General features: G+C 49.0%; 1 pseudogene; it reads right to left on the bottom strand.

The window, feature by feature from the left end:
- Positions 1 to 1143: 1143 nt before the first annotated feature.
- LOC119936591 overlaps positions 1144 to 12084 on the bottom strand; it is a 15504-nt pseudogene continuing 4563 nt past the window's right edge.

The following is a 12084-nucleotide window of genomic DNA, read 5'->3' as shown; positions in this document are numbered from 1 at the left end:
CTATAAACTGTACTTTACTAATTATATGCTATCTATCTCTCCCTCAACACTGTAAGCTCGTTTTGGGTAGGGAGGGTGTCTAACACCTCTACTGTATTGTACTCTCCCAAGTGCTCGGGACAGCGCTCTGCACACAGTAAGCACTAAATAAATACCACTGAACAGTGCTTCTCACAGAGAAAACGCTTAGCAAATGCTATTATTATTATTATTATTATTATCATCATCATCATCATCATCATCATCCAGCTAGCTGTGGCTGACTGAAACCGTGTCTGTCCCAAAAGGGCCAGTTTGGGTGCAGGGGGTGCAAATTTTGCCCGCCTCTGTCACTTGGCTCGAGTGACAGAGACACTGGTAGCCAGCGAGGGGTGACCCAGAAACACAGAGACCGCGACTGGATAACGGGGGTAGTAGTCGCAGCCCGGCCGGTGCCTGGCAAATAACTTGGGAGGAAGGTTGCTACTAGTAGCATAGCACAGTGGAATGGGCCCAGGCCTGGGGACTGGGGGGCCTGGGGCTCCACCACGTGCCTGCTGTGTGGCCTTGGGCCAATTACCCAACTTCTCTGGGCTTGTTTCTTTATCTTTAAAATGGGGATTCAAGCCCTGGTCATCCTCCTACTTAGACTGTGAGCTCCATGTGGAGCAGGGATGGAGTCCCTGAGTCCAACCCCTCTAGACTGTAAGCCCGTTGTGGGCAGGGGTTCAGTCTCTCGTCACTGCTGTATTGTACTTTCCAAGCGCTTAATAAAGTGCTCTGCACACAGTAAGCGCTCAAAAATGCGATTGAATGAATGAGTGAATGAATAGACTGAATGAATGAACGAAACTTTTCATCTTGGATCCACTCCTTGGCACATAGTGAACGCTTCAAAGATACCATAGTTATCATTACTTGGCTTAGGTCATCAGCGACTCGAGTGACTCTGACCCTAAGTTTCTTTTTTTCTCTCTTCCCTCTTTCTCGCTCTGTTCTTCTGGCTTCTCTTTTCCTTTCCCCCTTTCCTCCCCGGGCCCCGCCCATCGCGAGAACGCGGAGGAAAGAAGGAGGTTTGATTTTTTCTTCCCGCAAACTACCCACGAGCTCGCGGAGGCAGATCACTGCGGACTTCCGTGCCAGCCGGTTGAGGATACGCCGGCTTCACCCGACGAACTGGACGGGAGGTTCCCTGCCCCTACAAACTGCTTCGTCATCCGGGGAGCCGGGTAGAGGTGGGGGCGAGCCGCTGAACAGTGGTTCCGGCACGAGGCCCCGGGGCGGGGCCGAGAGGAAATAGTCACTAGGCCGGCAGAGAGGGGGAGGGGAGGGGATCGTCCTGGACTGCCAAGGCGGGAGGAAGGACGAGGGGCGGAATTACGTCATTCAGTGGCATTTATTGAGCGCTTACTGTATGCAGGGCACTGTTCTGAGCGCTTGGGAAAGCATAATGCAGCAATAAAAACGGGCAATCCCTGCCCACAACGAGCTAACAATCTAGAGGATCACAAATGGGCGAACAAAGAGGGAGTAGGATAGCGCAGGACAGACGGTCGCCAGGGGTGTGAGGAGGGTCGGGGTCACGCTGGGCCTCCGGGGAGATGGGAAGTGTTGGGGCGGACCGGCGCGGGGTCTGCGTACTGTGGGCGGGCCTAGCCGGGCTGGATGGGGCTATCCGGGTCGGGTCGGGCTCAGTCCAGATGCAGGCCCAGATCCAGATCCAGATCCAGGTTTATTTATTTTTTATCAATCAGATTTATTGAGCGCTTACTGTATGCAAAACACTATACTAAGCGCTCGGGAGAGTACACTATAACAACAAAGAGACACATTCCTGCCCACAGTGAGCTCACAGTCTAGAAGGGGAGACAGACATTACTATAAAATGAACCGATAGAAAAATAAATTGATACATACATACCCTACATACATACATTGTGCTGTGGGGATGAGAGGGAGGATGAATGAAGGAGCAAGTAAGAGCGGCGCAGAAGGGAGTGGGAGAAGAGGAGAAGAGGGCTTAGTCGGGGAAGGTTTCTTGGAGTAGATGAGTTTAGGAAAGAAGAGAGGTGAGGTAGGAGGGGGCAAAGGGATTGAGTGCTTTACAGCCAAGGAAGAGGAATTTCTGTCGGATGCGGAGGTGGCTAGGCAATCACTGAGGCTCCCCAGGAGATGGGGAAACTTTGTCAGGGTTTTGAAGTGGGGAAGAGCAATTCTCTGTCTGATACGAAGAGGCGGGAGGGTGTTCCAGGCCACTGGTAAGATGTGGGCGAGAGGTTGATGGCGAGATAGATGGGATCGAGGTACAGTGTGAAGGTTAGCAATAGACCTCTATTGACCTCTATTCGTTCCTCTATTGCTAAGTATGCAAGCTGGGTTGTTATAGGAGAGTAGCAAGGTGAAGTAGGAGTGAGCAAGGTGATCGACTGCTTTAAAGCCAATAGTGAGGAGTTTTTGTCTGATGCAGTGGTGGGTCCAGGCCCAGATCCAGGGTGGTGAGAGCCAAAGGTCTCAGGCTGATGGGGAGGGACAGCAGCGGTACACTGGAAGTCCCGTCTGGTGCCCAGCCTGCACGACGGACGCCTAAGGCGTGGAGCCCGGAGACCTTGGGGAAATCTACCCCGAGGGAAGCTGAGAGGGACAGAAGCAAGCCCATCATTTTGGTCTACACGCCTGCAGGCGGTGCGTGTCCGTCGGTGGGACTGTGCACGTCTGCTGACTGTGCCCATCTGCAGATGGCACCTCTCTGCCTTCCTTTTAGTGGCCGCTGCACGTATTCGGTGGAGAAGAAAATCTCACACACCTCAGAGGGAGGCAAAATGCCTAAATAACCTATGCTTTACTTTTCACTTTTCTTTTTAATGGTATTTGTTAAGCGCTTACTAATGTGCCAGGCACTCTTCCAGGCGCTTGGGTAGATACCAGCTAATCAGGTATCACAGTCCCTATAGCACATGGGGCTCACAGTCTTAGTCCCCATTTTACAGATTAGGTAACTGAGGCACAGAGAAGTTAAGTGACTTGCCCAAGGTCACACAGCAGACGAGTGGTAGAGCTGGTGCTAGAACCCAGGTCTTTCTGACTCCCAGGCCTCTGCTCTATCCACTAGGCCACATTACTCCCAGCTGTTTTATGTGGGAGAGATTTTGCCATAAATGACCACTCCCTTTGTTACTGCTGCTGGTTCTAGTGGCAACTGTCAATACTGAAGACGGAGTTCATTTCAAGAAGCCATTGAAATCTGGGAACTCAGAGAAGAGACGGTGCATCTACTTATGCACCTACTTATGCATCTACTTGTCCCCGTGCAGGTCCATGCCCCCACTGATGCCTCTTTCAGCCTGCAGTAAAATCCCTCTCCCATAGCAGTAGCGTGATTTACCATATATATTTTCTTATGGTATTCGTGCTTGCTATGAGCCAGTGCTGGGGTAGATACAAGTTAATCCAGTTGGACACAGTCTGTGTCCCACTTGGGGCTCAGACTCTTAATTCCCATTTTGCAGATAAGGTGACTGCTGCACAGAGAAATTAAGTGTCTTCCCCAAGGTAACACAGCAGACAAGTGGCCTAGCGCATAAAGCACGAACCTGGTCGTCAGAAGGACACGGCTCCTCCACGTGTCTGCTCTGTGACTTGGGCAAGTCACATAACTTCTCTGTGCCTCAGTTACCTTATCTGTAGAACCAGGGTTAAGACTGTGAGCCCCATATGGGATAGGGACTGTTGTCCAACCTGATTAACTTGTAACTACCATAGTGCTTAGTACAGTGCCTGGCTCATAGCAAGGGCTTACCAAATACCATTAAAAATGGTGGAGCTAGAATTAGAATAATAACAATCACTGTGGCATTAAGTGCTTATTATGTGCCAGGCACTTTACTAAGCGCTGGGGTAGATACAAGCAAATCAGGTTGGACACAGTCCCTGTCCCACATGGGGCTCAGAGTCTCAATCCCCACTTTACAAATGAGGTGACTGAGGCTCAGAGAAGTGAAATGACTTGCCCAAGGTCACACAGCAGACAAGTGGTGGAGCTGAGATTAGAACCCATGTCCCCTGACTCCCAGGGCCGTGCTCTATCCACTAGACCATGCTGCTTCTTCCGCTGAAGTCTTCATTTTGGCACCGGACTAAATTTCAAATGCTCTCCTGCAATTTCCATTGCTATTTTTTTTGCACCATACAATCTTTCGACCTCCTCGTGCCCTCTCTCAAATAACTGCTAGCCCCTCTGAAGTAATAGTTAAGGTATTTACTGAGTGCTCACTGGGTACAGTCCACTGAACTTAGTTCTTGGGCCAGATTTGGTACAACCCCTGACCCATCCGGGCCTCACAGTCTAACAGGGAGGAAGAACAGGTATTTTATCAACATTTTACAATTGGGGAAACTGAGGCATAGAGGTTAAGTGCTTTACCCAAAGCCAGGCTTCTGCCAACCCTCACAGAAAATGGTAACCCTAGAGAGCAGTAGCAGCAGTGGCTTAGCTCAATCCTCCTAGTGATAGTAGTAGTAGTAGTAGTATTGAGAAGTAACATGGCCTAGTGAATAGAAAACGGGGCTGGGAGTCACAAGGACCTGGGTTCCAATCTTGGCTCTGCCACACCGCTGCTGTGAGACCTTGGGCAAATCACTTAACTTTTCTGTGCCCCAGTTACCTCATCTGTAAAATGGGGATAAAAGTGTGAGCCCCATATGGGACAGGGACTGTGTCCAACCTGATTAACTTGTATTATCCCCAGCTTGGCACATAGTAAGCGCTTAACAGATACCATTATTATTTTAGTAGTCGTAGTAGTAGTATTAGTATTTATTGAGACCCCACTGGGTGCAGTACACTGTAGTCAGTCCCTCATATTTATTGAGCACTTACTGGGGGAGTACAGTATATCACTGTAACTGACACATGTCCTGCCCACAACTAGTTTACAGTCTAGAGGGCAAGACAGATGGTAATATAAATAAATAAATTACAGATATGTACATTAAGCGCTGTGGGACTGAGAAGAGAGATAAATAAAGGGAGCAAGTCAGGGTGACCCAGAAGGGAGTTGAAGACAAGGAAAAGAAGGTTTAGGGAAGGCCTCTTGGAGGAGATGTGCCTTCAGTAAGGTTTTGAAGTCGGGGGAGAGATGGTGTCTGTCGGATATGAGGAGGGAGGGTGTTCCAGGCCAGAGTCAGAGTGTAGGCGAGGGGTCGGCAACGAGACCGGAGAGATCGAGGCACAGTTAGAAGGTTAGCATTAGAGGGGCGAGGTGTGCGGGCCAGGTTGTAGTAGGACAGTAGGAGGTAAGGTAGGAGTGGGCAAAGTGATTGAGTGCTTAAAAGCCAATGGTGAGGAGTTTCTGTTTGATGAGGAGGTGGATGGGCAACCCTCGGAGGTTCTTGAGAGTCAAGTATGGACTCCAGTGGAGAGACAGGAGGCAGGAAGGTCAGCGAGGAGGCAGATACATTACTCCAGGTAGAATAGGATAAGGGCTTTGATTAACGTGGTAGCAGATTGGAAAGGGTGGATTTTAGCGATGTTGTGAAGGTGGGACCGACATGATTTAGTGATGGATTAAATATGTGGGTTGAATGAGAGAGTGGAGTCAAGACTAACGCCAAGGTTACGGGTTTGTGAGCTAGGAAGGATAGTGGTGCCGTCTCCAGTGATTGGAAAGTCGGGTGGGGAGGGACAGGATATGGGAAAGAAGTTAAGAAGTTCTGTTTTGGACATGCTAAACTTGAGGTGATGGCAGGACATCCAAGTAGAGATGTCTTGAAGGCAGGCGGAAATGCGAGACCGCAGAGAGGGAGAGAGATCAGGGCTGGAGATGTAGATTTGCCAATCATCTTCAGAGAGGTGGTAGTTGAAGCCATGGGAGCGAATGAGTTCTCCAAGAGAGTGGGTGTAGATGGAGAATAGAAGCACTGCATTGTACTAAGCCCTTGGGAGGAACAAAACAAACATGTGACACATTCCCCGCCCACAAAGAGCTTACACTCTAATTATGGAGACAGATATGAAATGATATACGGAGAGGGTAAACAAAATAATACAATAATTTTAAAAAATCAATTTAAACGTGCAAAAGTGCTAAGCGTAGGGTTAACTCAATCAATTAATCAGTGGCATTTATTGAGTGCTAAACTATGTGCAGAGCACTGTTCTAAGTGCTTGTGCTTGGGAGGGACAATACAACTCCTTGGGCGAGTTGTCTACACCCGCTGTCTTAAATTCCTCTCCTCCAAGTCTCTCCTTGACCCCCTCCAATCTGGCTTCTGTCCCCTTCACTCCTCAGAAACCGCCCTCTCAAAGGTCCCTTGTGATCTCCTTCCTGCCAAATCCAATGGCCTCAACTCCATCCTAATCCTCCACGACCTCTCAGCTGCCTTAGACACAGTGAAGTATATATGTTTGTACATATTTATTACTCTATTTATTTATTTATTTATTTTACTTGTACATATCTATTTATTTTATTTTGTTAGTATGTTTGGTTTTGTTCTCTGTCTCCCCCTTTTAGATTGTGAGCCCATTGTTGGGTAGGGACTGTCTCTATATGTTGCCAACTTGTACTTCCCAAGCGCTTAGTACAGTGCTCTGCACACAGTAAGCGCTCAATAAATACGATTGATTGATTGATTGATGGAAGGCAAGAACGTTTCCTTCTCCTGGAAACGTTATCTAACCTTGGCTTCACGACTCTGACCTCTCCTGCTTCTCCTCTAACCTCTCTGGACGTTCATTCTCAGCCTCCTTTGCAGGTTTCCTCCTCTGCCTCCAACCCCTAACTGTGGGGGTCTCTCAAAGGTTCAGTTCTGGGTTCCCTTTTATTCTCCATCTACAGCCACTCCCTGGGAAAACTCATTCTCTCCCATGGCTTCAACTATCACTTCTCTGCGGATAATACCCAAATCTACATCTCCAGCCCTGATCACTCTCCCTCTCGCCAGTATTGCAACTCCTCCTGCCTTCAAGACATCTCTATTAGGATGTCCTCCCATCACCTCAAGCTTAACCTGTCCAAAACAGAACTCCCCATCTTCCCACCCAAACCTCGTCTTCCCGCTGTAGACTGTAGACAGCACCACTATACTTTCTGTCTCACAAGCCCATAACCTTGGAGTTATCCTCGACTTCTCACTTTCGTTCAACCCACACATTCAAACCATCACTAAATCCTGTCGATCCCACCTTCATAACCGCTAAAACCCGCCCTTTCCTCTCTGTCCAAAACTTCTACCTCTTTAATACAATCACTCACCCTATCCTGCTGGGATTACTGCATCAGCCTCCTTGTTGAACTCCCAGCCTCCTTCCTCTCCCCACTCCAGTCCATATTTCACTCTGCTACCCTGATCGTTTTCTTACAAAAACGTTCAGGATACGTCACCCTACTCCTCAAAAGACTCCAGTGGCTGTCCCTCCACCTCCGCATCAAACAAAAATTCCTCACCATTGGCTTGAAATCCCTCCATCACCTTAACCCCTCCTACCTCATCTCACTACTCTCTTACTGCAACCCAGCCTGCACACTCTTAAAGGCACATCTCCTTCAGGAGGCCTTTCCTGACTAAGCCCCTCCCCGCCCTTCCCCTTGTCTCACTCCCTTCTGCATCACCCTGACTTGTTCCCTTTATCCCCCCTCCCCTTCCCAGCCCCAGAACACCTATGTACATACCTGCAATTTATTTATTTGTATTTGTATTCATGTCTGTCTGTCTCCCCCTATCTAGTCTGTAAGCTCGTTGTGGGCAGGGAATGTGTCTGCTTATTGTTGTATTGTACTCTCCCAAGCGCTTAGTACAGTGCTGTGCACACAGTAAGCGCTCAATAAATACAGTTGAATAAATGAATACAATACAAGATAATTAGCAGACACATTCCCTGCCCATATCGAGTTTACAGTCTAAGGGGGAGGCCAGACATTAATATGAATAACAAGTTTATACTAAACAACTTAAAGATAGGTATGTAATTGATGAAATGGGAGCTGGCGAGACTTTAGTGTGAGGAGCTATTGCTCCAGATAAAACCGAAAGGCAGAGCGTTTTGGTTGTGCATCCCTTAACTTCTAATCCAAATATAAAAACAGAGACGAACAAGAGTGAAATCTTTCAATTAGCATAGATTTCAGAAGAAATTCTTACATCCAATGAGAGAGAATTAGCACACCCCAACCATAGCTTCCCCGAGATTTTCTCCGGAGTCCTGCAGGTGTAAATTACCATTCCAAAGAGAACCCTAAACTTGTAGGCTTTATCTAAAATGCCAGGAAGTACAGCCCCCATGAAGTAATTATAATGATCCCAGACATCCATTAAGCGATAACAATGAGCCAAGGACTAAGCATGCGGAGGGAATCATGGTTGTTCTTCCTGGCGTTCCAACGCAAGGCTGGGTTCTCAGAAATGGCAAAATAAAAAGTGTCAGCTCCATCATCCTGCGCGGACCCTGGGCACCAGGTTCCATCATCCCTCACCATATTAAGTTGCATTCCTCAGGGGGCAGAAGCAGTATGGCCAAGTGTATAAGTGCTAGATGTGGCTGATACATAGAGTCCTGGGAAGTTCTGTTGGAGGAGGTGGAATTTTAGGAGGGTTTTGAATACAGGGAGAGATATGATCTTCAGGATTTCGGGAGGGGGCTCCAAGGCAGGGAATACTATGAGTGAGGTTTGGAGGTGGGAGAGTCAAAAATGAGGAACAGTCTTAACTTGGGAAGAGCAAAGAAAGTGAGCTGGGGAGCAGAGGGTGAAGAGAGCAGATTGGTTACATGGGGTGAGGTGGTGGAAAGCCTGGAAGCAGATTGGTAGATAATTTGTGCAACAACTGGAATATAGATCAATCAGTCAGTGGAATTGGGAGGGTACACAACCAGCACTTGGGAGAGTGCAATACAAAAGAGTTGGTAGACACATTTCCTGCTCACAAAGAGAGTACAGTCTAGGGGGGTGGGGAGACACAGTAAAATAAAGTATTGATATTCCCCGCCTGCCCCAAAGCCTTTCCCAACTTCAAAGTCTTAATGAAGGAACATCTCCTCCAAGAGGCTTTCCCTGGCTAAGCCCTCTTTTCCTTTTCTTCCACTCCCTTCTGCATTGCCCTGACTTGCTCCCTTTATTCATCCCCCATCCCAGTCCCACAGCACTTATGTACATATCTGTAATTTTATCTATTTATGTTAATGTCTGTCTCCCCCTCTAGAATGTAAGATCGCTGTGGACAGGGAATGTGTCTGTCATATTATGCTGTCCCAAGCACTTAGTACAGTGCTCTGTACACAGTAAGTGCTCAACATATATGACTGATTGATTGTGTATGCAAGTTCTGTGGGTCTGAGAATGGGAGGGTACAAAACCAAGTGCAAAGGTGACACAGAAGGGAGAGGGAGTAGGGGAAATGAGGGCTTAGTTGTGGAAGGTATCAAATAGTGACTCCTTACCATAGGCCTTAAAGCACTCAATCACCTTGCCTCCTCCTACCTTACCTCCCTGATTTCTTACTACAACCCAGCTCTCACACTCCGCTCCTCTAATGTCAACCTACTCCCTGTATCTCAATCTCGTCTATCTCGCCTCCGTCCTCTCACCCGCAGCCTGCCTCTGGCCTGGATTGCCCTCCCTCTTCATCTCTGACAGACGATACCTCTCCCCTCATTCAAAACCTTATTAAAAGTATATACCTTATTAAAAGCATTTATCGAAAGGGATAGTGGGAATTGGATGGGAATGAGTTGATGGGGGCCAGCGCATGGGGGGGGGGGGGTGTTCAGAAGAGTTGGTATTTTGAAAATCTTAACATTTAATGATTTATTTTATTATAATTGCATTTATTAAGCGCTTACTATGTGCAAAGAGCTGTTCTAAGCGCTGGGGAGGTTACAAGGAGATCAGGCTGTCCCACGGAAGGGCTCACAGTCTTTATTCCCATTTTACAGGTGAGGTAACTGAGGCCCAGAGAAGTCAAATGACTTGCCCAAAGTCACACAGCTGACATTTGGCGGAGCCGGTATTTGAACCCATAACCTCTGACTCCAAAGCCCGGGATATTTCCACTGAGCCACGCTGCTTTGTTTATTGTTGAACAAAACTTCCACCACAACATTAAAAATTGGGTTGTACAAGGAGCCAGTGTTCTCTAGTTTAACTTGCTAAATCTTTACTAAAATCAACAAATAAGAAGTTGAAGATGATGTCTTTCCAGGCAAAATTAGAGTTAGTCAGTGTTTCTGAACAGAAAAACATGAACACATAACAAAACATAACATAACATAAAAAAGTTTTGCAGCTTTCTAAGTATTTTCAAAGCAGAATCGGTAGTTAGGGACCTTCTAAAAGAATCCCTGTCTTATTTTCCATTATTGTCAAAATTGATTTTGACTAATATTTGCAAACTCCCGGCCAACGCCTCCGCAGGATCCCGCCAGGGAATGGCGGCTTTCCTAGCATAGTTTGGATGTAGGTTCGCTCCTGGGCCACGTACCGGGCCCTGATACCAGGCCACATAACTCAGGGCAATTGCTGGGTGGCTTTTCCCCTCCACACGTTCTGACGTCCTCTCTGCCCCCCGCCCCCCGCCATATTACTGTGTCAACTACAGGAGTTGCAGCTCAGAGGGAAGATTGGCAGATGTGTTCACCAATCAGATCCTGTCGGGGGGTAGGGGGGGTGGACCCGCCACCCGCCCCTGTGGACTCCTGGCTCTGGGGCCAAGTGTGGACGCTACTCTCTGTCCTGCCATGGGTGGTGGGGGCGGGGGGGGGGCAATGCTCAGGGCACAAAGGGTTTAATTGGTAGGAGGGGGTGGTGGAAAAGGGGTCCTCAGACCCCCCCCCACACCGTTTTAAAGCCCAGACCCAATCCCACCAACACACAGCCCCCCATTCGTCCCACACTTGGACCGCTCCTTCTCTCCTCTTCCATCCCATCCTGGCCTCCCCACTTCCCGTCTCCCATAATGGCCCCTAGCAATCTACCAACTACTCTTCCCCCTCCTCTCTTATCACCCCTAGGCCCACTGTCCATTCCTTTGCTTCCAGGCCCACATCTGTACCTGCTGGCCCCTGACTTTCCTTTAGCTGATGGGAACATGAGGCGGGGGAGGCAGAAGGCGTCCTAGGAGTGGATAGTCCCTCCCCTGACCCCCACCATCCATTGCCCTCCTGGGAATTAAGAAAACATTTCCCCGCCCCCTCTTTCAGGTCAGTGAGGGGGACACCACATCCCAGTCCATCGAGCTCAAACTGGGATTCTGGCTAACTCACAGAGCATGGGCAAGAGCTACTAGCATGGGACCCCCCAACCCCTGCCGACAGACTATTCCCCATGGTTGTGGCTGTTCCCCATGACAAACAGGGCAGCTGGGGTTAGGGGGTGGTAAAAGGCACCAAGGGGGCATTGCCCTGATACTGCTTGGGCAGCTACCCATCTGAGCCCCAGATTCTCTGCACCGCCATACCCAACTCTGTTGTCCTCGTTCCACCAGCTGACTGGCATACTGCACAGGATGAGGTCCCGACACCAGGCCCAGTATAAGAGGTCCTGGGCCAGGATCTGGGGAGGAAGTATCGCCAGAGGCAGGGAGCAGTTGGTGGGAGGCTGGCTCCAGGCAAGGGTTGGGGGTGTAAGATGTCACCCGGGGTTGGGAATGGGTCATCAGACAGGAAACCAGGAACAGAACCCCATACTGGTCGCCTAGTCCCCGGCCTCCCACCCGGCCCTCTTCCCTTCCCCAGGTGTCTCCCCACTCCCGAGGTCTCCTGCGGGGCCCTGACACAGCCCCACCTCCTCACACTCTTCGGGTGACACCCGTGCCTCGCCGTCTATGGCCTCGAGGAACTTCAGCAGCAGATGATAGAAGATGCTGCGCTCCTTCACTCTCACTTTGTGCCCGAAAGCGAATGGTGACATAGCCTTCTTCAAGACGAGCACATTCTGCTCTATGTCATTTGCCAGGTACCTGTGTCCAGATGGGGGTTGTGGGCCTAGGAGCCAGGCCCCCAGCCGCCTTACCAGCGCTTAGAACAGTGCTTTGCACATAGTAAGTGCTTAACAAATGCTATTATTATTATTATTATTATTATTCCTTTCTTTACAGCCTGGCCAGACCCCCAGG

Source organism: Tachyglossus aculeatus, chromosome 14 (assembly GCF_015852505.1).
Source record: "Tachyglossus aculeatus isolate mTacAcu1 chromosome 14, mTacAcu1.pri, whole genome shotgun sequence".
NCBI lineage: Eukaryota > Metazoa > Chordata > Mammalia > Monotremata > Tachyglossidae > Tachyglossus > Tachyglossus aculeatus.
Note: the sequence above shows the minus strand (reverse complement) of the source record. Positions and strands in the feature narration are given on the sequence as shown.